This window comes from Zonotrichia albicollis, chromosome 6, assembly GCF_047830755.1.
Source record: "Zonotrichia albicollis isolate bZonAlb1 chromosome 6, bZonAlb1.hap1, whole genome shotgun sequence".
NCBI classification, from domain to species: Eukaryota; Metazoa; Chordata; class Aves; order Passeriformes; family Passerellidae; genus Zonotrichia; species Zonotrichia albicollis.
Genome location: NC_133824.1, coordinates 22,189,910 through 22,212,244, shown reverse-complemented (window position 1 = coordinate 22,212,244; position 22,335 = coordinate 22,189,910).

The following is a 22,335-nucleotide window of genomic DNA, read 5'->3' as shown; positions in this document are numbered from 1 at the left end:
CTAGATTTAAAAATTCACTCTCTCCAGTTGGTAAAAAAGATTAAGAATATCTGAATTTATATAAAAACACACTTTTTTTCATACTACTGTTATAAGTTTATTTTGATATCTACTGATAAACCACATAATTCATATACAGATAAGTGTATTTTCCTTATCTACTGATAAGTAGAGTTTCAAAATTATATGAAAGTACAGAAATTGTAAATATAAAAATATATTAGGTTAATTTTTATTTCTGCCTTTCTCTAATGAACTTCTAGAAAACTGAAGTGATTAGAGGCTTGTCACTTAAATTCCATTGACTTCCTTGAAATTGCACATGTAGTCAGGAGCACTGATTAATTTAAATATTTTATATACATATTATCATTCATCTTCACTGATATAAGGGAACAAGGACCTAAAGATGCACAACTTTAAATCTCCAAAAAGCTGAAGTGCTGAGTAGTTAAAATGTTTTGCCTAAAAACAGAATAGAGAAAATTAATGTTCAACATGACATATAAGAATGTCTATGACAAGGAGGCATATAAAGGAATTTGCTCTTAATTAGAAATGGAACCCCCTGATCAGAAATTTATTTTATAGAGTAGGGTCATTAAGGATCATCTTGCTCCATCTCCCCGCCATGGGCAGGACTACTTTCCAGTGCCAGGTTTGTGGAATCATAAACTTTCTTGACAATTTGATTTTTCCTTTGAAATGATTGATCTATACTTTTGAGTTAAGGTATCTGGGAGAATTTCCCTGTTTTAGTAAAAGTGCTTGTATCAGCTGCATACAGCTGAGAAAATGCAGAGGAAATGCAGTTTAACTGTGCATCTGAGCTGACAAAAACATCTCTCAGAAATTCAGAATTAAATCTGGCCAAGAATGTCAAGGAAAACAAGAGGAGCTTCTTCAAATACATCAATACAAAATCAAAACAAAGGATTATCTGAGACCAGGACTAAATGGAGGTAATAACAGGGAATGCAAAGAAAGCAGTGCAACCAAATGCCTTCTTTGCATTGTTCTTCAATGACAAGACCAGCCCTCAGGGGTCTCTGACACAGGAGACCAGGGTAAAGAATGTTGGAAAGCTTTAATTCATTCAAGGGAAAGTGGATTAGAGAACATCTAGGAGAACTCGACATCCAAAGTCATTCACACACTGTTGTTTCTCTCTTAGTATCACAGAAGGCCTTGACAACATGGAAAGATGTAGTCCTGAGGAATTAAGAGGATATTAATAGTACTTACAAATGTTTGTCCTCCTCATATGCTTTGCATTTCTTCAGTTAACATTCAGACCATGCAGACATACAGACATCAAAGACAAGTGGTGCTGGACAGTAGGACAAGCGGGTAACACCTTGAGATGATGAACTAACACAAATTTGAGTATTGCTAGTGACAGAACATCTTTCAGAATGAACAGATCCCAGAAGCTCCAGCACTGGCTATCATATAGATGTCATCTGTACATAAAAGGTAAAAAACAATAAAAATGTATCTTCCCTTCTCACTGATCAGGTCCTTCACTTGAGGCAGCAGCTTGTGGCAGTTCCTCCTTATGTAACAGTTTAAAGAAAAGGGTCAATGATTTGTTTTTTAATTTATAATATGCTGTCATATGTGACAAGCTGCAGACTCTTTGAAAATGTTGGCAAAGGTCAATCAAATTTTCAGTTCTCATGTGTGTGATATTACCAGGAAGACATATCAGATATATCAGATATATCCTCATAGCACTACATCTGCACAAAGTATGAGGACCCCACATGAAAACTCAAGTACGTGCAACAAAGATCTGAAAAATTTTAACCTGTTTGTCCAGAAAAAAGAACAAACACTTTCTCTGCAATTTACATCATGGATGTAAAAACAATTACAACATGTCTGTGTACTAAAGAGCAAAATTCCACTTCTTATGAGAACAGGCAATTGTTGCCTTTGGCTCATCCTTGTATTTAAAAATTACTAGGATTAAAGATATTTCTTGTACATGTCCTAGTCTAAGTTCCAGTTCATATGTAGTGCATTTGCTAAAGTATCATACAAAAGAAAAAATATCCACTTTGCAAATAATAGGAAAAGAGAATTATTATATGTAAAAACAGAAGAGCAACATAAATTTTAACAAAAGGAAAGTTGGAAAATGAAAAATATTCATACATTTTGGAGGAATTTTAAATTACATTTGCCTATGTTCTTATATTTTGTTTGATTTTCTCCTACAAGTTCTGCAGAGTATTATGAAAGGAAGATACATAAATATTTCCATAGGATTTAAAAGTGGTATTAAAACAGCTGCAATTAAACTAATAATAATAATAATAATAATAAAACTGTTATGATCTTATATTGTATTTCCAGGGCCACCTTGGTAGTAATACAGACAATGCATTAGTTACTTAAGTTAAAATTGGTTTTCATTTTCCTGTAAGACAGAAACTTTCACTATACAAGACTAGGATCTGTTCTCTCTGAGGCCCATGAATAGTCTCTCTGCTGGTGGTATCATGATTGTCCCTGAATCCTGATGGCACCTACATGGCAGAAACAAGCCTGCTCTTGCTGCCTTTAATATCGGCAGCAGCGTTCCCAGCAACTTACAAGGCAGGAGTTGAGATAGGACCTAAGCGTTGCCTTCATGGTGTTATCTTCCCTCAGTTCCTGCTGCCTGCTAAGAAAACCTTGAACTTTAATGTCCATAAATCCCACAGGACTCATTCCTATGCAGGAAGGCAAAAATTCGTTATGTATGTCACAGTTATATACAAAGGCTTTTACTGAATGTGCAAGCCCAGGAACTGACGTGGTTGTGGGATGAGCATCTCCTAAAAGATATTTGTCCATAGTCAATGAGGGAATTTTATTTCTGAGAATGAAATTATTAATGTCAACAAAAAGGCTTTAAAATCAAAGATAACCAGTGTAAGAAGTCCTTTCTGCAGTATAACTCTGCTGACAACAGTAAGAGACAAAAATAAATTAATTTTTCTAGGTCAGCTGTTCCCCTTCTGTGAGACGCCAAGGATATATGATTACAGATTCTGTAAATTGTAGAGTGGATAAGACAAGGAAACCTGATATTTCATCCAAATAAGGTTTATGGTGTCTCCACCTTCCAGGGGTATGAAGTAGCTCCAATTCCAACACCTTCAATAACCTTGATTTTCCATGTCAGCAATCTACTTTATTTGAGGTGCAAAACACACTATCTGTCCTCCTTAAATGGAAAGCTTCTCCTTTTGCTGTGTGATTGGCCAAAAGGTACCACCTGCACTCTGGAGTGATGTCAATGCCTAGAGAAGTTGATGATTATAAATTAATCTTAGAAAAGAGCACAAAGTATAATATTGTACATATAAGACTTACAGTATTGAGTGGAAAGAGTTCTAAAATATGATTTTATAACAGACTTCTGAATATGATAAGTGATTCCAAAACATTTGGAATAGATTTTGTTTGAGCCAATAGATCATCTTATAAGGATGAGGAAGGGTAGGGTGAACACTGATTTTTAGCTGCTCTGAGCATTTTATCTTTTTCCTTTAATCTGACTCACACCAAGAACTAGAGTCTCTGATTTAATTTCTTATTAGCAGCAGTGAATGATGAAAAGCACAGTGGCCTTCACAGACATTTCAGAGCTGACAGCTCTATTCTTTGTGGACAAGATACATTATTACTGATAAAATTTTGACTTTCATCCTTGGTCAGATTTTCTAAAAAGTGTGCTAAAAAATTTGAGTAATTTGGGAGCTTCATTGCAATTTTGAGTAGGATTCAAGCAATCTCTGAATTATGCTATTTTTGTTTCTTCTCCAGCTCTTCTCTATAGGTACAACATGTGTCTGAAATATGATTCTATATTGTAAAGTTTAACAGGGAAGTACTAGGATTAAGTTAACAATGTAGTTAACAGTGATATAAGTATAGGGAGGACAGAAAATTTTGTATGGTTTGCCATTTTGTTTGGTTTCATTCTTCCAGTCTAACCTGAATAACGTGCTACTTTACTGGTGTAATTTCATTTGAATTATTGTGAGGTACACATAGGTCTCCAAGTATTGACACTGAGAAATTGCAATTATTATTGAGTTGGACTTGGACATATTTCATTACACTGATATTTATTTCTCTCTCATGAACTGCAATATATAGCTGTCTTCTTCAAATCAAAACACACCAAAGTTTTTAAAGAACTAGAGACCATTACTGAAGTCACATTGCAATAACTCTAATAAATTGCAACTGTGAACTCCTCTCTGGTTTATTTATATAGTGTATCACAGGTTATTAACAGAAAATAACCCACTGAGATACAGCATTCTTGTTTACAGTGAGATGCTGGTAGTGACAGCAGGAATATAAAACATAAAATCAACAGGGAACATAGAACTAATAAAAAGACAAGGGTCTATTAAGCAGAAAAAAAATCCAAAGCCAACTGTGAAGGCAAAAATAAAATAAAATAAACTTCCATCATAAAACAATCAAAAATCTGCAGTATATTTATAGATAGTAGAGAGCACAAATACCCACTGAGCTTGAATACTTATGGCTGTCAGGAAATCTGTGAGCTATTCAGAATCAAAATTTGATCAGCAGAACATATATCTCAAAAAGCTGGTTTTGTCTATTTCATTATAGCAAATGAAAAGGATAAAAAAGGAAAGAGAAGACAAGAGAAGAAAAAGGAGAGAAGAGAAATCATCCTTTGAGAAAACTACATTTAAGGATAAAAAATAAAAATAATTTTTAAAAAATTGAGACACTGAGAATATTTTGAAAATATGTTTCAAAATTATTCAAAATATTTCAAAATTATTATTTAAGGGGACTCATTATTCCCCTTAAAATAGTTTACAGATGAACATCTAGTATCTTTACAAGTATCCTTATACATACTATGGATAGGTGCTGTTAATACATTGACCATTCTGTTGTTGAGTACAAAAATTTCTCTTTGTCACACCAAAAGAAAAATCATCTGAGACAAGAATGATAACTGGAAAATGGTGAGGATATGATGATTATTTTATATATAATTTTATATTCTGTGGGATGTAGTCTATAGAGGTCTGCAAAGCTCCTTGTCATTCTACAATCCTCCACATCAGTTTTTACATTGTGCTTTTTTCTTTACCTGCATTTGTTTGATGCCACATTATTTTCAAAGGGGCAGAGGGATTTTTCAAAATAAAGAGAAAATAAAGGACTGTGTGTTTTGGTTTTTTTAAAAGAAAGATAGTAGGTAGGTGCATCTCTTCCTACTGAAAAAAAGAAATGTTATAATTTTTAGCACTCCTTAGTTGACAAACTCAAAAGTGACATCTATCAAAATAAATGAAAGACAGAGATATTTCCTAGCTATAAGTAGTACTATATATTTAGGTTGGAAAACATACCGCAAAATGCTGGTGGGGTTGTAAGAGGCTAAACTTTGCTATGAGACACGTAATTACATCTTCATCTCATGTGGAAGTGTATCTTCTCATTTATGTCATAGTGAAATAGAACATATCTGGGATAAAGCCAGTTCACATATCACTCAGTCCCAGAAAAAAATGCCAGGCACAGAGTAACAGAGTCCTGAGGTTTGGAGATGGGACAAAAAGTTTATATTTATTTCATCAGGAGAGGAATAGCAATAGCAATAGGAAAGGCAAAAATGTTGCTGGCTAGCTCTTGGAAATCCAGACCTGCTTCTCATCTGAACCAAGATTCTCTGGTTCATACAATGAATTCTGAAATTATCTCCTCATCCTTCAGACCTATTTCATTATCCATGCACAGAATTGGTACAGAATCACTCTGCAAACCTTATCTGCCCTTACCAGCAGGACGTAGTTTAAATCAGCCAACATGGAGTCACACAGCACCCTTTCCCTTTAGTGTGGACTCTTCAGGAGTGTGAAGGTTTTACAATATAAATAATATTATTCCTTATTTTGTTTCTAATTCTAGGTGCCCATAATAAAATACAATGAAGTACTTTCAGTGAGTACAGGTACTGCTCTCTGGGCTGGTCACTGACCCACTGCATTAATTCTCTGTAGAATGCCCAAAGAGTAAATGAAATCACCCAGCCTCCCAAGAGCTGCATATCTTGTGGGGTAATTTCACTGAAAGTCTACTCTAGCTGGATGCCTTCCTGGCATTCTGCACCTTTAGCAGGGAGTATTCCTGTACTGTTAGTTGTTTGGGGATTTTTTTTCTTTTTTTAAAAATTCTTTTTTCCCCCCTGCTTCATTCTGAACAAAATACTTCACAGTGTTGTCAAAAAGGCAGAAGTAGACAACACCCTGTGTTATTTTTTCAGCTGAAGGGAATCATCATTGTTACAAATAGCTTCACTTCACAAATCAGCTTCATGCTCACTCCTCCTAATGAGCAGAGATACCTGATTTATTCACTTCTTGAGGGTTTAAAGTCAGTGACTATAACAGCTGTAGTGGAAGTGATATACAGCCTGTAAGTCATACACATCCCTTGTGAGGTTTTCCAAGGAGAATATCAGCATTCTTGTATGTTTTCAAGGAAAAATCTTCCCCTAATATTTACTGAAAAATACTGGGCACCAATTCTTTTCACTATTTCCTGTGCACCTCTATGCAATGAATCTGTACAGAGCTGATTAGCATTAACCAGCTAAGAATTAAACATCAAGATTATTGGGATCATCTGATTTTTTGCCAGTCTATCACACCCTACTGTTATCAGCAAATCTTGGAAATTAACTGATCTGATCTGCCTTAATATGTAGCACACCCTGGGCTTTGTTCCACTTCATCTTATATATATTGCTCTGAATGTAAAATTGTGTATTTATTCACCAGCAATAATTTTATTTGTATAAAATATAAACAAATAAATCATATTTTGATCTGTTTTTTCTTAAGCAGTGAAGTTAATTGAACTTTAACTGCCAAATCAGAAGTGGCCACCTAATCTACAGAACAAAGTTACTTTAATTTATAATGGACATTTTTGCTTAGCCTATATGTATCTGATGTATTTAAAAGAAAATAGAGGGGAAAAAAAAAAACACTTACAAAAGAGTACAAAGGTCCCTGAAGACACAACATCTCATTTTCAATTCAGTTGGCAAGAATACTAATTGCATTATCACATATTCAACAGCATTCAGCTAAGTTTATTCACTCATCCTTAAGACCTGGGATGTCTGGCAGGTCACTGCCAATAAACACTACCTTGAGAATCATAAAAGATGGTATACAAAGAAAATTAGATGTAGAGCTGCTGAAAAAAGAATCTCTCACAAAGAAGCTAAGCCTCTGAGATTTCAGTCTTTGCCAGCTTCATGACTGAGTCAAAAAATGTATTTGTTTCCATGAACTAAACAAAAAAAACAAGCCCATAGCTTTCATGAGCATAAAAGAGAAAGAAGGAAAATATACTGGATGATCTGCAAATCGTAAAGTATGACAATAAAAAGGATATAGATGAATCAGGAGTCAACACGCTAAGGAGCTGCATCCCACAACCTTATACTCTATCATGGGTGGGTTGTAGTCAATTTCACTGATTCTGAAATAAGAAAATGAAATTCCAAAATTACTTGAAATTTTTTTGTTTACTTTTTCTTTTCAATAAGTTTGGCATTAAATTAAAGCCTACATATTTCATAGCATGAAGAGAGAAATTAAGAAAACACGGAAGGATAACTGGAAAAATCAGGAGAAGAGGTGATCTTTATTATCAGGTATAGGAGTTTCAACAATGTGCTGTTTGAACACAACCGGAACAAATTTAGACTCAAATAATAAATTTAAACAGCAGCCATAGTGGATGGCATCCTGTCCTTCAGGTTTGTCAAGGGGCATACCTGAAGGACAGGATGAGCCGTTGACCACTCCCTTCTGGATAGGACTGTCCAGCTGCTTTCTTATCCAACATCCACTTATCAAATCCATCTCTTTCCAATTTAAAGACAAGGATGCTGGGGGGACTGTATCCAAGACTTTACAGAAGTCCAGATAAATCATTCTGTAGCCCTTCCCTTGTCCACTGAAGGAGTCACTTTACAATATAAGGCCACTAGCTTGCTCAGGCAGGACTTGCCATTGGCTGTCTCAAGTCACCTTCCTGTCCCCCACATGCCTTAACACAGCTTCTAGGAAAATCTGTTCCATGAGCTTTTCAGGCACAGAGGTAAGCCTAAACAGGCCAGTAGTTCCCAGGATCCTCCTTTCTATCCTTTTTAAAGATTATGGCATCTTTATGAATCAGTATTTTTCAGTATCATTTATGTATTATTATTTTTCCAGTCACCTAGGATTTCACCTAATGGCCAAGACTTTCCAAATTTGGATTGGCACTACATCAGACATATCCCCTTGGACTCTGTGATGCATCTCTTTGGATCCCACAGATTATGCACATTCACGTTCTTCAGGTGGTCATGAACCTGATATTTACTTACAGTGGGAAGCAGGTCACTCCCCAGTCCTCATTCTGCTGCACATCCATTCAAGAAATATGGCAAGAGGTGTTGCCAATGAAGACTGAGACTGTTGTTACCAGTTTTCCAGCATTTTTGGGGAGCTAAATTTTCTCTGACTTTACTTTTATGGCTAGCATACCTGTAGAAACCCTGCCTGTGTTTCTCTGTCTTTTCCCAGGTTCAGTTCTATCTTCACTTTGCTTTCCTCAACCCATCTCTACACAACTGAACTTCATCTCTATACTCTTCCCAGACTACCTCTCCTTGTCTCTATTCTCTGTGCACTTGCTTCATCCTCGTTAGTTCCCCACTCAGCCATGCCAGTTTTGCAACTCTCGTCCGATTTCTTGCTCCTGGCAATTGCTAGCCCTTGGGCTCTATCAAAGGTTTCCTCAAAGATCTGTCAGCTCTGTTTCACTCCCTTGTCTCTGAGGGCAGTCTGCCAGGGGATCCCATTCACTATCTCCTTGTAAAGCTGGGAGTTTGCTTTCCTACAGTTCAGGTGCCTAACTTTATTCCTTACGGGATCCATATCCCTGAGGGTTGTGATTTTCACCAATGCATGGTCACTGCAGCTCAATAATTTATTCTCCCTGTATGCCAGAAGTTTTCTGGGTTGCCTACAGCTCACTATGCTACTTTTCCAGCAGATGTCAGGGTGGTTGAGATTCCTCAGTAGGGCAAGAGTCTGCAAGTGTGATGCCTCCAGGTACAGGACACTGGAAGTGTGCTGCAGTGTGACTGGAACACTTCAGAGTCCCTAGCAAAAGGCCCTCAGTAATGACTACACAAAAAATTCCTCAGAAACATCTTCTCTAACATGATGCACTTGCCATGCCTAAATAGTCAAATAATATCCCTTTGTAGCACAGCAATATCCAAAAATGTTGCTTTCTACTGACTCGGTGGTACTGCGTTCCTTCACATTTTCACTGATTATAGAATACTGTTTTCCATCTAATGAAATGTGACATAAGTGTATTTTTGTTTGGTTAGGTTTGTTCATTTTGGTTTTTAGCAGTTCTGGTTTTGTTTTTGTTTTGTTTTGTTTTTCGGCTCAGTGAACATTAATTTGACCAGATAAAAATTAACATAGTTCAGATTAACATTTTCTTCCAAACAATTCAGAGTGGTCAGTTTAGTGGATTTGTACATAGTGTTATTTATCACTTCATTAACTTTTTCTGTCCTAGAAATGATTGGTTTGGGATTGTTGGGCTTTTTTTATATTCACAGTAATTTTTTAAAATATTTTCAGTAGTAGATGTATTCCTGAGGTGCAAACACCAATAGTTTGGACCTTGATAATAATTTCATTTAATTTAATTGACCTATACAGTATCTCTGCACTAATCCAAGTTATTGGGCAGTATTCCAATGCATTTTCCAATGTTTGGGCAACAGGTTCAGATTTGTTACTCTGTACTCCACCCTCTCCCCGAAAATAGTCAATGTGTCATAACTTAGCTATAACCTTCTCTCCTTACTATCTTTGCAACTTGATCTCTCAGTATTAGTTCAGTCTAACTTGACTATCAGCAATTGTAGGATCTTTAGGCAATCTTTCTAGCATACATTAAATCTCATCGCCAATGATTTTCACAGCAATGCAGTGTAAGGTAAATTTGCTAAGTGGAATAGATAGAGTTAATTTTTCAAACAGATCTCAGTGGGGATATTGTGTCTTCATAACTGACAACTGAAAAAGTAATGAAGCAGAACTTAAAAGAAGTGCTGTCTCGGCCTTGCTGTATATTACTAACAATAACACCAGAGCTGAGGAAACAGTTCACTGTATTTCAGTGGGGTTGTTTGTGAGCAAGCTATTGTCAATGTAATGGCAGCAGTGTCAAATTCATGGGTTATGTTTATACTGTGCTACATTGTTATGTTAAAAGCAGAAAAGTTCCATCAAGATTACTTTCCCAGCAGAATGCAGAATGAAGTACCCTCCAATGAAAAAGTGTGTTTAAATTCACCTTTTGTGATCTCTTCTAACAGCCCATTACAGTATCTGAAACAGAAGAAATCTCATTTCCAGGCTGCCAGTTCACTCTATGTACACAGTCTATGTACAGGTGGGCATCTCTCTGCTGGTCTCACAAAGGTTTTAATACAGCTGTTTGGCATTAGTAAGTCTGCTAGAAATCACACTGTCAAGAAAACATAATGAGATTTTAATATATCCTCATCTCCTTCTGGCTGTCTATCTAGCTTACAGTTTTCTGACAGTGCTTTCAGAATGGGACCAACACTTGTATAAACATTTCTGTCATGGCCAGGATGGCCTGCTCTGCATTATCCAGTGTGTGCAAGGGCAGCAGGGTGCTGCCCAGGCAGAGAAGCTATGGCATTAATACACAAGGCTCTACAGCTGACAGACCACTGATTCTAGGGGGAAATGCAGAATGCCATTTTCTCGTCTATAACCTTTATACTTTGAAGGCTAAGATCTTAAAATGATGCCTAATGTGTGTCATATAAAGAGCAGGAATATCTCTAAAAGGAGAAGCCAAATCAAACAAAACTACTTTGTTTTTAAAAACCTTAGCCAAAAATCATTCACTGATATAAATTAATGAACTTTATAGGTCCTTGTAAAGAAACTGTGAGTACAGAGCATACCTTATGAATAATCGCAAAATATAGATTCTTACAGTACTCTCTGCCTCACAGACATTCACACAGACACGCAAAAACTAGGACTTTTGTGTGTTTGTGCATTACCAGTTGTGTCCTTTCTAACTCAGGCTTTTTGAAATTACTCAATCCACAGCTAGAGACTATTTCCATATAGACCACATTTGATTAATGAGGCCAGCTCACATTAGTCACAGTTCTTTCAAGAAAAACTTTGATACAGGCCATCTGTTGGAGTCTAGGAAGACTATATTCACATGCAGGCTAAAGCATTAAGCAAAGTATCCGAAGAGAGATTAAGAACACAAAAACAGGCTGTGTTCTAAATTAGTTCCTCTAATCTGCTCAAAAGTGATTTGACATCAATAAAAGCAAAACCAGGGCGATTTGTTCACCACAGCTTCTCAGATAAACTTTATATTCAGATCTTGCAATTTTTTCCAGATAGTCAATAAAATGGATTTTTTTTTTTTAAGTACAGCATTTAAAGCACGTAGTCTTAGTTAAAAAAGGCTGGAAATCCCAAGCTTCATGCCTTTAATTTTCTTCCATGTGAAGGCAGATGTGAACTGCAACATGTTTCATAGAAGTCACCTTCCTGGCTTCCTGTGGCAGGCACTCTTCATAAAAGTCATGACCCAATAACAGTGTCCAGGTTCCTGTGAGCCCTGGCAATTTGACTGTCATCTTAGTGAGAAGCCTGCTCATCCTGGTCTGCCATGTGCTTTTAGATAAAGTATGTCACGCCTGGCAGCTTGTGGAGGGTCGAGGGGGGAAATGAACAAAGAAAATTTTTATGTGGACCAGGTTCTGTAATTTTCTGTGTTGGACCTCCTGTAAGACAGACTTATAGAACTCCACCAGCAGAGCCAACAGTGCACATGCTGCACGTGGATGTGCAGAGGGAGATCAAAAAGCCAGTTATTCAGCCTTTGGTAAACAACAAGGGTAATGCTATCAGTAACCTAGGAGGCATTCTTATATCTTTTGTAAAAGGTGACATGAGAGTTTGGGTGTGTGAGTGCTTCTGTGCAAAGTATAAAAGCAGAGTGCAAACACATATTAGATTTTTCCTTTCAGTCCTCAAAGGTTCTGTAAGTAGCTTATGACTTTTCAATTGTAATCACCCTGAGTATTCCTAGCAAAACTTTTGCCATAATCAGGTCATTTCTGAACAGTGCATTGTGAGTGCTCAATTTTGAATTGCCAGATAAATAACTTGGTTGTGAATAGGCATAGAGGGGCAAGGTTCTGTTGTGTCTTGAACTTACTAGCTCTTGAAATCAAGCTCATTATTTTCTGTAAACCTTTTTCTGTAAACATTTCTCAACCAGTGAAAGTTCTGATTAGTACAATATTTTGGAAAGCAAGAATGAAAGTAATATGAATGTACTGAACAGATGTTCCATGTAAATTTTGATCATTACTCCTGTATGACATTGTTTCTGTATCATAGTTTAGTGTGGAAATGACTCTTTTTTGTTCCTGTCTTCCAGATGCTAGTACCTGCCATGAAATGAACTAGATGTTTCGTTGTCATCCTTGACACTTTCTGTTCAAATGAAAACCAACATAGTAAACCTCCTTTAGGCTGTATTCATTACATAGCACAGCTGGTGGAATCAAAGGGAAAATTGGTTGAAGACACACTGTCTGGAAGGGGGCTGAAGAATTGTGCATTTAGCACAATATTTCCCAACATTTTAAAAAGTAATATATCATGGAAGGTACACAACAATAATCAAACTTGAAGGGAGAGAGAGGAAAAGAAAAACAACATGGAAAAATTATCTAAGCAGCAGCTGTGGCTTGGGTAGCCAGGAAGATTTAGATCTTTAAAGGTTACAAATCCTTTAAAAAAATGGCGGGCATGACTTGTTGGCTGTATAAGTACATCCACTTTTTCTGCCTGTTTCTTCCACTCATAGGTTAATTCTTTTTACATGTCTTGCATCTTAGTAAAACAAAACACCATATATTACTGCTTCTATTTTTCTTAATTATGTCTCTTTCTTTCTCCTTGGGTATCCACTGTTACACTCTAACTGAGGAGGGCAACAAGGGAAAAAAGTACTTGACACAATTAGTAAGATTCTTAATTAAGCATTTCTCCAACATTATTGGCAACACTGGAAATGAACTAAGGCTGATTCAGAGAGAAGACTTTATCTGGATAGATTGCACCACTGCACCATCTCAGAAACAAAAGTAAATTCTTAATATATCCACTGTATTTCAAAAGCAAGCAAATACCTTGTGACTAAAAATACAGAGAGGTCAGTTCAGGCACCTGTTTCTATTCCATGCCAGAAAAAGGATATTAAATGCAATCACTGCTGCTGAAATGAACTGTTAGTCCCCTGTGTTTATAGTACATGGCCAAAGAATGAGCAGCTATAGTTTTGCTTTTCTCCTTGCCTCCTCCATACCCTGTTAAATTCTGTATGCTCCTGTACAGTCATTTATCAATGCTAATTCTCATCTTAGTGAATTTCCTGAGCTCATATGGCAGCTACTTTCCCAAGACCAAATCTTCAATGTATTCAGACAAGGATGGACTGGTTCAGAGAGTTCAGGTAGTTTCATAAATTCTCTACAAAGCTATAAATCATATTCCTTGATAGCAGTCAGTCACAGTATGCTTGATAACAGGAGAGACACAGTATGCTTTGCTCTATTAAGATTTCCTATGTGACATGATAAATTTCATACTCTACAATAGAAATACACAGATGATTTGCACCTCTTGGGTGCTTTTATTTGGTCATCTCACTTCTTGCCTGAGTGGCTTTGAGCAGATGCCTGAGTGACAGCATCATATTTCAGGCACTGGCATCAGTCATTTAGTGGTCTCAAGCACTCTTTAGCCTCAGAGTAATCTTTTATGGAATGAAGCTTAGAATCACCTTCAGCTTCTCATCCATTGCATTGCTCAATATCAGTATCTTGATAATTAGACAGACATTTATATAATTATGTGTCACGACACGATCTCCAAGTGCATTTAAGCTGATTTGGAGCATCTGTTCTCCTCTTAAATGATCATTTTTGTGCTATAGCACTGATGCTTTGCAAATCCATGTTTACTTTCTCTGTAATAATATTATGCATTTTATGGGCAAGAACCTAGGTTAAAAAAAAAAAGACATTTCTTACAAGCATGTAAAATATTTAAAATCTTTGGTTTCACTATTTATTACAAAATATTAATTTATAGGACCTTTCTGACGATAAAGAGATGAATCTTATTTTTATTCCAACTATAACTCTTGACAAAACTAGGCTAGAGGTTAGGTGAATAAAATATGGCTTTAACAAATAAATTTATATAAATATAGGATTGTAAGACCCACACAGCTAGCTTTCTATATTACTATATTTGCTTTACCTTGCAAGGCTTTGTTAGTGAGGTGATTCCTATGAGAAGAGACTGAGGTTTATGTTGAACATAGCTGATTCCAGCCAGCTCCAAAATAACCCCATGCTCACCAACACAAAAGGTAAAAAATGCACCTGTGAGAGACAGGAGTTTACCAGGATATCCTCTTAAGCAAACTCAGGAAGCAGGTACTTGATGAGTGGACACTGAGGTGGATTGAGAGCTGCCTGAATGGCAGATCCCATTACAATCAATAACACGGGCACTAGCTGGAAGCTTGTAACCAGCAGTGTCCCCCAGTGCTCAATATTGGGCTCAGTATTTTTTCCCTTATTCATCAATGCCTTGGATGAGGGTGCAGATCCCTCTTCGGCAAGTTCCCTGGTGACACCAATCTGGGAGGAGTGTTCAGTACCCCAGAGGGTTGTGCAGCCCTGCAGAAGGACCTTGACAGGTTGGAGAGATGGGCAAAGAACTTTCTGAAATTCAACAAAGGGAGGTGCAGGGTCCTGCACCTGGGGAAGAATAACCAGTAGTGGCTGGTGGCTGAGCTGCTGGAAAGCAGCTCTGTGGAGAAAGACCTGGGGGTCCTGGTAGACAACTAGCTGTCCATGAGCCAGCAGTGTACCCTAAGGCCAAGAAGGCCAATGTTATCCCAGGGTGTGTTGGGAAGAACATTGCCAGCAGGCTGAGGGAGGTGATCCTGCCCCTGGTAAGGCCATATCTGGAATGCTGTTCTGGGTTTCGCAGTACATGCAGCTCCTGGAATAAGTGCAATGGGGTTGTCAAAGATGATATAGGGACTGGAACATCTTCCTTATCAGACAAGGCTCAGAGAATTGAGCCTGTTCAACTACAAGATAAAAATGAGAGGGAACCTCATCAATGTGTGTGTGACTGTGTGTGTGTCAAGAGGCTGGATCCATGCTCTTCTCGGTGATGCCAAGCAATAGGAAAAGAGACAACAGGCAGAAACTGATGCCCGAGAAGTTCCATCTGAATTTGAAGAAGACCTTTTTTTCTTGTGTGGGTGACCAAGCACTGGAACAGAATGCCCAGAGAGGTTCTGGAGTATCTCTCACCAAAGAAATTCAAGAATCATTTGGAGAAAATGCTCTGCAGTGTTCTGTAGGAAGACCCTGCTTGAATACAAATATTGAATCAGATTACCCACTCTCATCTTTTCTGACTGGAGTTATTCTGTGTATCTGTGAGCAAAATGTGGGAGAAAGAGCCCTGTAATATACCAAGATCAGTAAGGAAGGATGAGGAGAAGGAGTGAATAAGCTACAAACATCAGACAGAGACTTCACTACAGTCTGTAGAGAATGTCGTGGTGAAGCAGGTTGTCCCCCTCACCCAGTGGATGACCCTGTGCTGCAGCAAGAGGAAATGCCTGAAAGAAATTACAGCCCACAGAAAACCCAAATTATAGTTGACTCCTGAGGGAAAATGCAACCTGGAGAGAGAAGGCTATGTAGGAGAAGATATTCTGACAAGACCTGTGTCCTGTTAGGGATTAACACTAAATCTTATAAGAAGAAGCCTGTTCCTAAAGAATTGTAGTGCATGGAGAAGACACATGCTGGAGCAGAGAAAATGTGTGAGGTAGGAAGTTTGGTAGCAATGCCGTGGTTTGAACTGACTACATAGAGAATATCCACTTTTTTTGGTTTCTGTATATGTCCTTGTGTTAGTTGAACAGCATCTTCTGATGTTAAAAGGAAACTAGAAACTAAGCAATAAGAAGTATATATATGTTCACACATTCAACTCTATGAACAAGTAGAGATATATTTGGAAAAAGTATGCAAAACATGAAAATGCTTAATCCTGATGTAGCACCATCCACAGCAACTTGAATTCATCTTTAATGTTCCAAGGGAAATCATTCATTCAAGGAGAGTGCTCTAAAGAACAAAAATCCTTTGTCACTGTCACATTCTTTTATCTCACTGAGCTTGTTATTTGAGCTCTGTTTTCTCAGAGCTAGAAACAAGGTAGCAGGCCCGCAAAATTTCCAAAATTCCCAACTTCTCTTCTTCTTTTACTTTGAAAAAATGTTCTTTAAACAGTAAATCAAAAGGAAATTTTCATGTTAGATTATCTTTTGAAGTTCACATTGAGATGTTGTGTTAGACAATGGCCTTGAAACTCCATGTTTTTATGGGGGAATAGTAGTAGTAGTTCTACCACTGGTGATGGTAGATTATTTTATCCAATAACAATGCTATTAATGCTCATAACCAATGTGGGCTCACCATGATTTGGTTTGGCTTTTGCGACTGTTCAGCATATGTTATGATGAACTCCAGATATCTATCTATCTTAGAATATGTCCTTATATTAGGTTGCATCTGCCAGACAGCTGTCTATTGACAATAAGTAATATAATTCAGTAATTCTTAGATCTTATTCTCCTTCAGGCTATTTTTTCTTCCACTGGTCTGTCAGGGAAAAATAATAAAAAATCTAACTAGCTGGCAATTCTCTCAATAAAAATGTTTGCAGCAGTGGAAGCCATCAGTGAAACAAGTTGAAGGGAATTTGTTATTCACAACAGGTCTCCATGTGGGAGTATTGCACTGGAGAGACTTGTCTAATTTAAATTAACTTCAGAAACAGGGGAATCCACAGAGGAAAGAGAATTTCCTTCCATGTGCCTTCATAATAAACATATTGTAGTGAAAACTAAGACTGTGATATCTAAAATGACTTTGTCTTCATCATTATTTGCTTTGGGAATGATCAATGTACATAACAGCCAATTCCTAGAATGAATTTATTTGGTCATAAAAGCCCATGGAACTATGCAAATTCATGAGAAATCAAGATATGGTCCTATAGAGTATTCATTTATGAAGCACTCAAATTTTACATATGTATTCTCCTGCTATTTCCTTTATAACAGAGCAAATCATAAAACAAAGAAATTGTGTAATCAGAGAGGTGATATATATGTGCTGAAAAACAAAACATGCACAAGTACAAACACAGAATTTTTTTTTAGCAAGGATGTAAAATTTCTTTGCATGAAGAGGCCAGGAGTTAATAAGAGTGAGGATGCATTGTCTGTTTCCAATCAAATAGACACAAAATTGGAAAGAAGTACTAGAAGCTGATGTCATTATAAAAAGTGAACAAGCCTCATCTGTGTACTCAGTGTTGGGCTGTAATTTGCTGTTTCTACCTGTCCTTTTTTCTCTTTTGAACATTAACATGGAGTATCAATGAAAGATGTGAAAAAATTGTTCTTTCACTTCATCTCACCAATTCAGTTTGCAATATGAGGTACAAGTATATTTGGGGTGAAAAAATATACCCTTTCATTAAAAGTATAGGATGGCTTTTCATAGTAATTCAGAAAGAGGCTATGAAATCCAGCTGAAATTATGTAACCAATGGTAGGTAGAAATTACAAGAATCTTCTCAGAAAAAGTCAAGAGAGAACCCATTAGGGTAAATCTAAAACTCATAATAATCCTTTCCATATACAGCTTTTGTTTCCATGGATTCATAAAAGAAAACTGTTTGCATTCTGCAAGCAAGGCTATTAGACTCTCTATGCCACTGAAAACAATGATGCCCATATAATCAAAGCTATTATAAGCCAAACTATGAGTATGAGTAATAGTGGCCCTGAATCTCACTGGCATGCATGCTCAGATGCCTTTTTTGCAGTAAAAAATATGCTCTAAAGGGAAGAATCCACAATAAGTGGGTAGATTTAAACCTCGGTTTAGTCTTCAAAAAAATCTTATGACCTCTGGGAAATGTTGCAAGACTGATCTCTTTCTGCAGGCATTTCCTCACTCATAAATCTATTTTAATTATAGTCCGTGGGCAAAAGTGCAAACCTGGCCCTGATCCACAGTCGTGCTCACTGCTGTCACTTTGGGAGGTTCACGGAAAGATCAAGAAGAGTAACTGTAGCAACTAAATATTTAGTCATTATTATTCCTTCAGTACCCGATGGTTACACTCAGCATCATTAATAGTAAATATACTCATTGTTAACTTACCATTTCTGCTCCTTTTTCTGTCAATATCTCTTTTTCTTTGTCCTTAGGGAACTTTGCCTCTTTTTCGTTAGGAAACTGCCCTTCACCATTCTTTATTAAATTTTTTTTAACACCATTGGTGAAAACCAAATTGCTAACTGGGTCTGAAGTAGAATTATTGCAATTGCTTAACACTGAAAATGAAATGTCCTCAATTGGTCTGGCTGCTTTCAGGAACCAACAGGATATAATAACAACTCACTTTTTTTTGAATGTACCATTTTGTAAGGTTACAGATAGAAGTTAATACTGTCATATTGTTATATTCCACATAATATGCCTTATGTTGAATGAATTTCCTACTTAACCTTATGGTTAGAAACATATTATTTTTCTTAAATAATTGAAAAATCCGAAAGTATACAGTGAGCTACATAAATATGCCACATAAATATGCCTGTACAAGTATGGATTTTAACAATAGTATTTTCAAATGTTATTTAAAAGATTTTGTGAATAAGCTATCTTTATCTTTACCAGCTGTAGGAGGTTTAACAAGGGCGAGTGCTGAATTCTGCAAAGGAGCAATCCTGGATGTATGCTCAGACTGGGGAATGACAGGCTGGAGAGAAGTGCTGAGGAAAGTGACCTGGGAGTCCTAGCTGATAGCAAGTTGAATGAGTCAGCAGTGACTGGCAGCGAGAAATACAAGTGGCCCCAGGCAGCCAGCCCTGTGCTGGAGTGCATCAGACACAGCCTCACCAAGCAGCTGAGGGAGGTGATCGCCCCGCTCTACTCTGAGCCTCTAGAGATATGGCCTTACCTCGTCTTGTGCACAATTTTGACCACTAGAACATAAAAGGGACATTAAGCTATTAGAGAGCATCCAAGGGAGGGCTGTAAAGATGATGAAGAGCCTTGAGGTGGAGCCTTGTGAGGTGTGACTTCTTCTGTTCAGTCTGGAGAAGAGGAGACTGGGGGCAGACCTCAGTGCAGTAACAACCCCCTCATGAGGGGAAGAGGAGGGGCAAATACTGATCTCTTCTTTGTGGTGACAGTGACAGGACTGAGGGAATGGTATGAAGTTGTATCAGGGGAGGTTTAGACTGGATATTAGAAAAAGGTTTTTTACCCTTAGAGTGTTTGGGCACTGGAAGGACCAGGGCAGTGGTCACAGTACCAGCCTGACAGAACTCAAGAAGAATTTGGACAATTCTCTCAGGCACATGGTGTGATTTTTGGATTTTCTCTCTGCAGAGCCAGAAGTTGGACTTGATGATTCTTGGGAGTCCTTTCTAACTCAGGATATTCTATGATTTATCATCAGTAATGTTTCAGTTCACCTGACTTCAGCCAATGGGGCCAAAAATCAGTCACTTTGAAGGCTAATGATTTGCTATCCTGTTCAAGTTGACGAGGAAATAAAACATAGCCCATGAACTGTCTTACATTTAAGCTGTTTAGATACTCTTGAGAGATAGTTAGCAACTTGTTTGAAGCTACACCTCCATGTCTAATTCCATGCTTTGGAATAAATCCCTTACTCAGTACAGGCTTGCATTTTTTAATCTTGTGATCACATTTCTTGACCGATGTCTTGGCATTACTACACTCCTTTATTTGAAACTCAGGAGCAGACTACTTAATCTCCAGTAACTGCTTGTTTTCTAAGTTGGATAGTGAATACCTAAACCTAAACCTAAACCATCCTCAAAGTTCTTATGCATATTATTTTATTTCAATATTTGTAATCTTTTTTCTATATACAAAATTTTTTAAAAGGAACAAAAAATGGTTTTTAAAGTAAGAGTAACAATAAAGTAAATTAATCTATAAATCTAATTAAATAAAAAAATTCCAATTATTCTCATTGCTGACTCGGTGGGTTGCTTTTCTTGGAAGCCAATAATATATACGCAGAAAGATCAAGAAATAATATTTTGAAAGTAAATAATTTTTGATGGGTAGTATAATGAACTTATGTTGGCATCTTGAGGACACTTATGTGTTCAGGAGGGTCTATGAAAAATATTTCTCTATGAAGACTTCTTAATTTATGTAGTTAAATCTACTTACATGACATTTTACAACAAAATGAGTGGACTGTTTTCCTTGTGTATCATATTTTCGCAAATCTTAAAGCAGGCACTCCTCATCTTTTTTTTCCAAATGAAGCCGACTGAAATGCAGAGGGAACAACCTGAAACTTTTCGGTTTGTTTGCTTTTCATTAAAACTGTTGCCTTTAGACACAAGAGTTAAGAAATAGAGGAATATTTCAGCAGTAAAATCCTTTTCAACTTGCAATTTCATAATATTATTTAATGTGAATGTTATTTGATGAACATTCATCAGGCATTTTCTGAAATTAATTATTTTGGTACGACAGAAGGGGAAAGTAGAAAAAATACTACTAAATTCCAGGAACATGAAACTTTTCAAACTAAAAGTGTTTTTTGAGTCTGCTATAATAGTAAATATCAGACAGAAAGAAAACTAATGACTTAATAAATAAATAGAATATCTACATATACTAGAACACCATTTTTGCTTGTATTTCTTCTTGCACCTTGTTGACAAGCTAAGAAAACAACCATAAGTAATAAATAAGACATTAAATGAACCCTGTGACAGCCTTCTAGTCTATTACAGTACTCCATCCTGGTAATAATTTCTTTTCTTGGTTTGTGTTTACACTGAGTTTGGCTGGGGTAATTTCCTTTGCAGTAGCTAGTTTGCATCTAAGGTTTGGATTTGTGCTGAAAACTGTGTTGATAATACAGGGATATTTTTATTGTTGCTGAGCAGCCCTCAAAAAGAGTCAAGGCCTTTTTAGCTTTTCACCCCACCCCACCAGTTGGCATGCTTGGAGTACCCAAGGAACTGGGAGTGATGCAGTCAGGACAGCTGAGCCCAAGTGACAGAAGTGATATCCCACAAAATACGTCACCATGCTCAGTATATAAAGCTGGGAGAAGACAAAGGGAGTGGGGATGTTCAGAGTGATGATGTTTGACTTCCCAAGTAAGTGCGACACATGATGGGGGTGGCTGAACACCTGCCTGCTCATGGGAAGTGCTGAATAAATTCCTTGTTTTGCTTTGCTTGCATATCTGTCCTTTTATTTCCCTATTAATGTGTCTTTATCTGAACCCCTAAGATTGTCACTTTTACCCTGCTGTTTCTAAGCCACACTACCACCATGAGAGAATGAGTGAACAGCTCTGTGGGGATGAAGTTCTGGCTGAGATTAAACCTTGAAAGCTTTTTGTGCATTTAAGGTATGTGAAAGCAGGATTATAAAATTATGTACATTGGAGATTTAATTAATTTATATTCCTTTTTACCAAGATAAGACTGTATCATCATAATTAGTTCTATTGTGGCACTCAGAGATATTTAAAATTTAGTCTTAGTCTTTTTCTTTGTGTCCCAAAGTAAATTAGATCTTATCTCTTAACTTTATATCTTCTTCTTTAGTTTCCTTTCTATTTGATGTCTTAGTTTTACTTAACCTTAGATAAAGATCTAAGCAGAAATATGCTTCCATCTTAACCTCTTTTTAGATCTTGTAAAGGGTTTCAGCCCTTCTAGCTCCAGCTTTTTTATCACATCTTGCCATATTTTCATGAATCACACCTTGGAGTTCTTTTTATGCCTTTCCAGACAGTAGCCTTCATCCAGAAGAAAACTAAAACACATGTTTTAAACATTGTATTTTTACGAGATTTGTGTGTTCTATCCTTTTTGTCAGGATAGGAAGGATAAAGTACTAGTTTGCATTTGTCAGTACCTTGCATATGCAGATGTTTATTAACTGCATTTTTATATTTGACTTCAATGAATTATTATTTG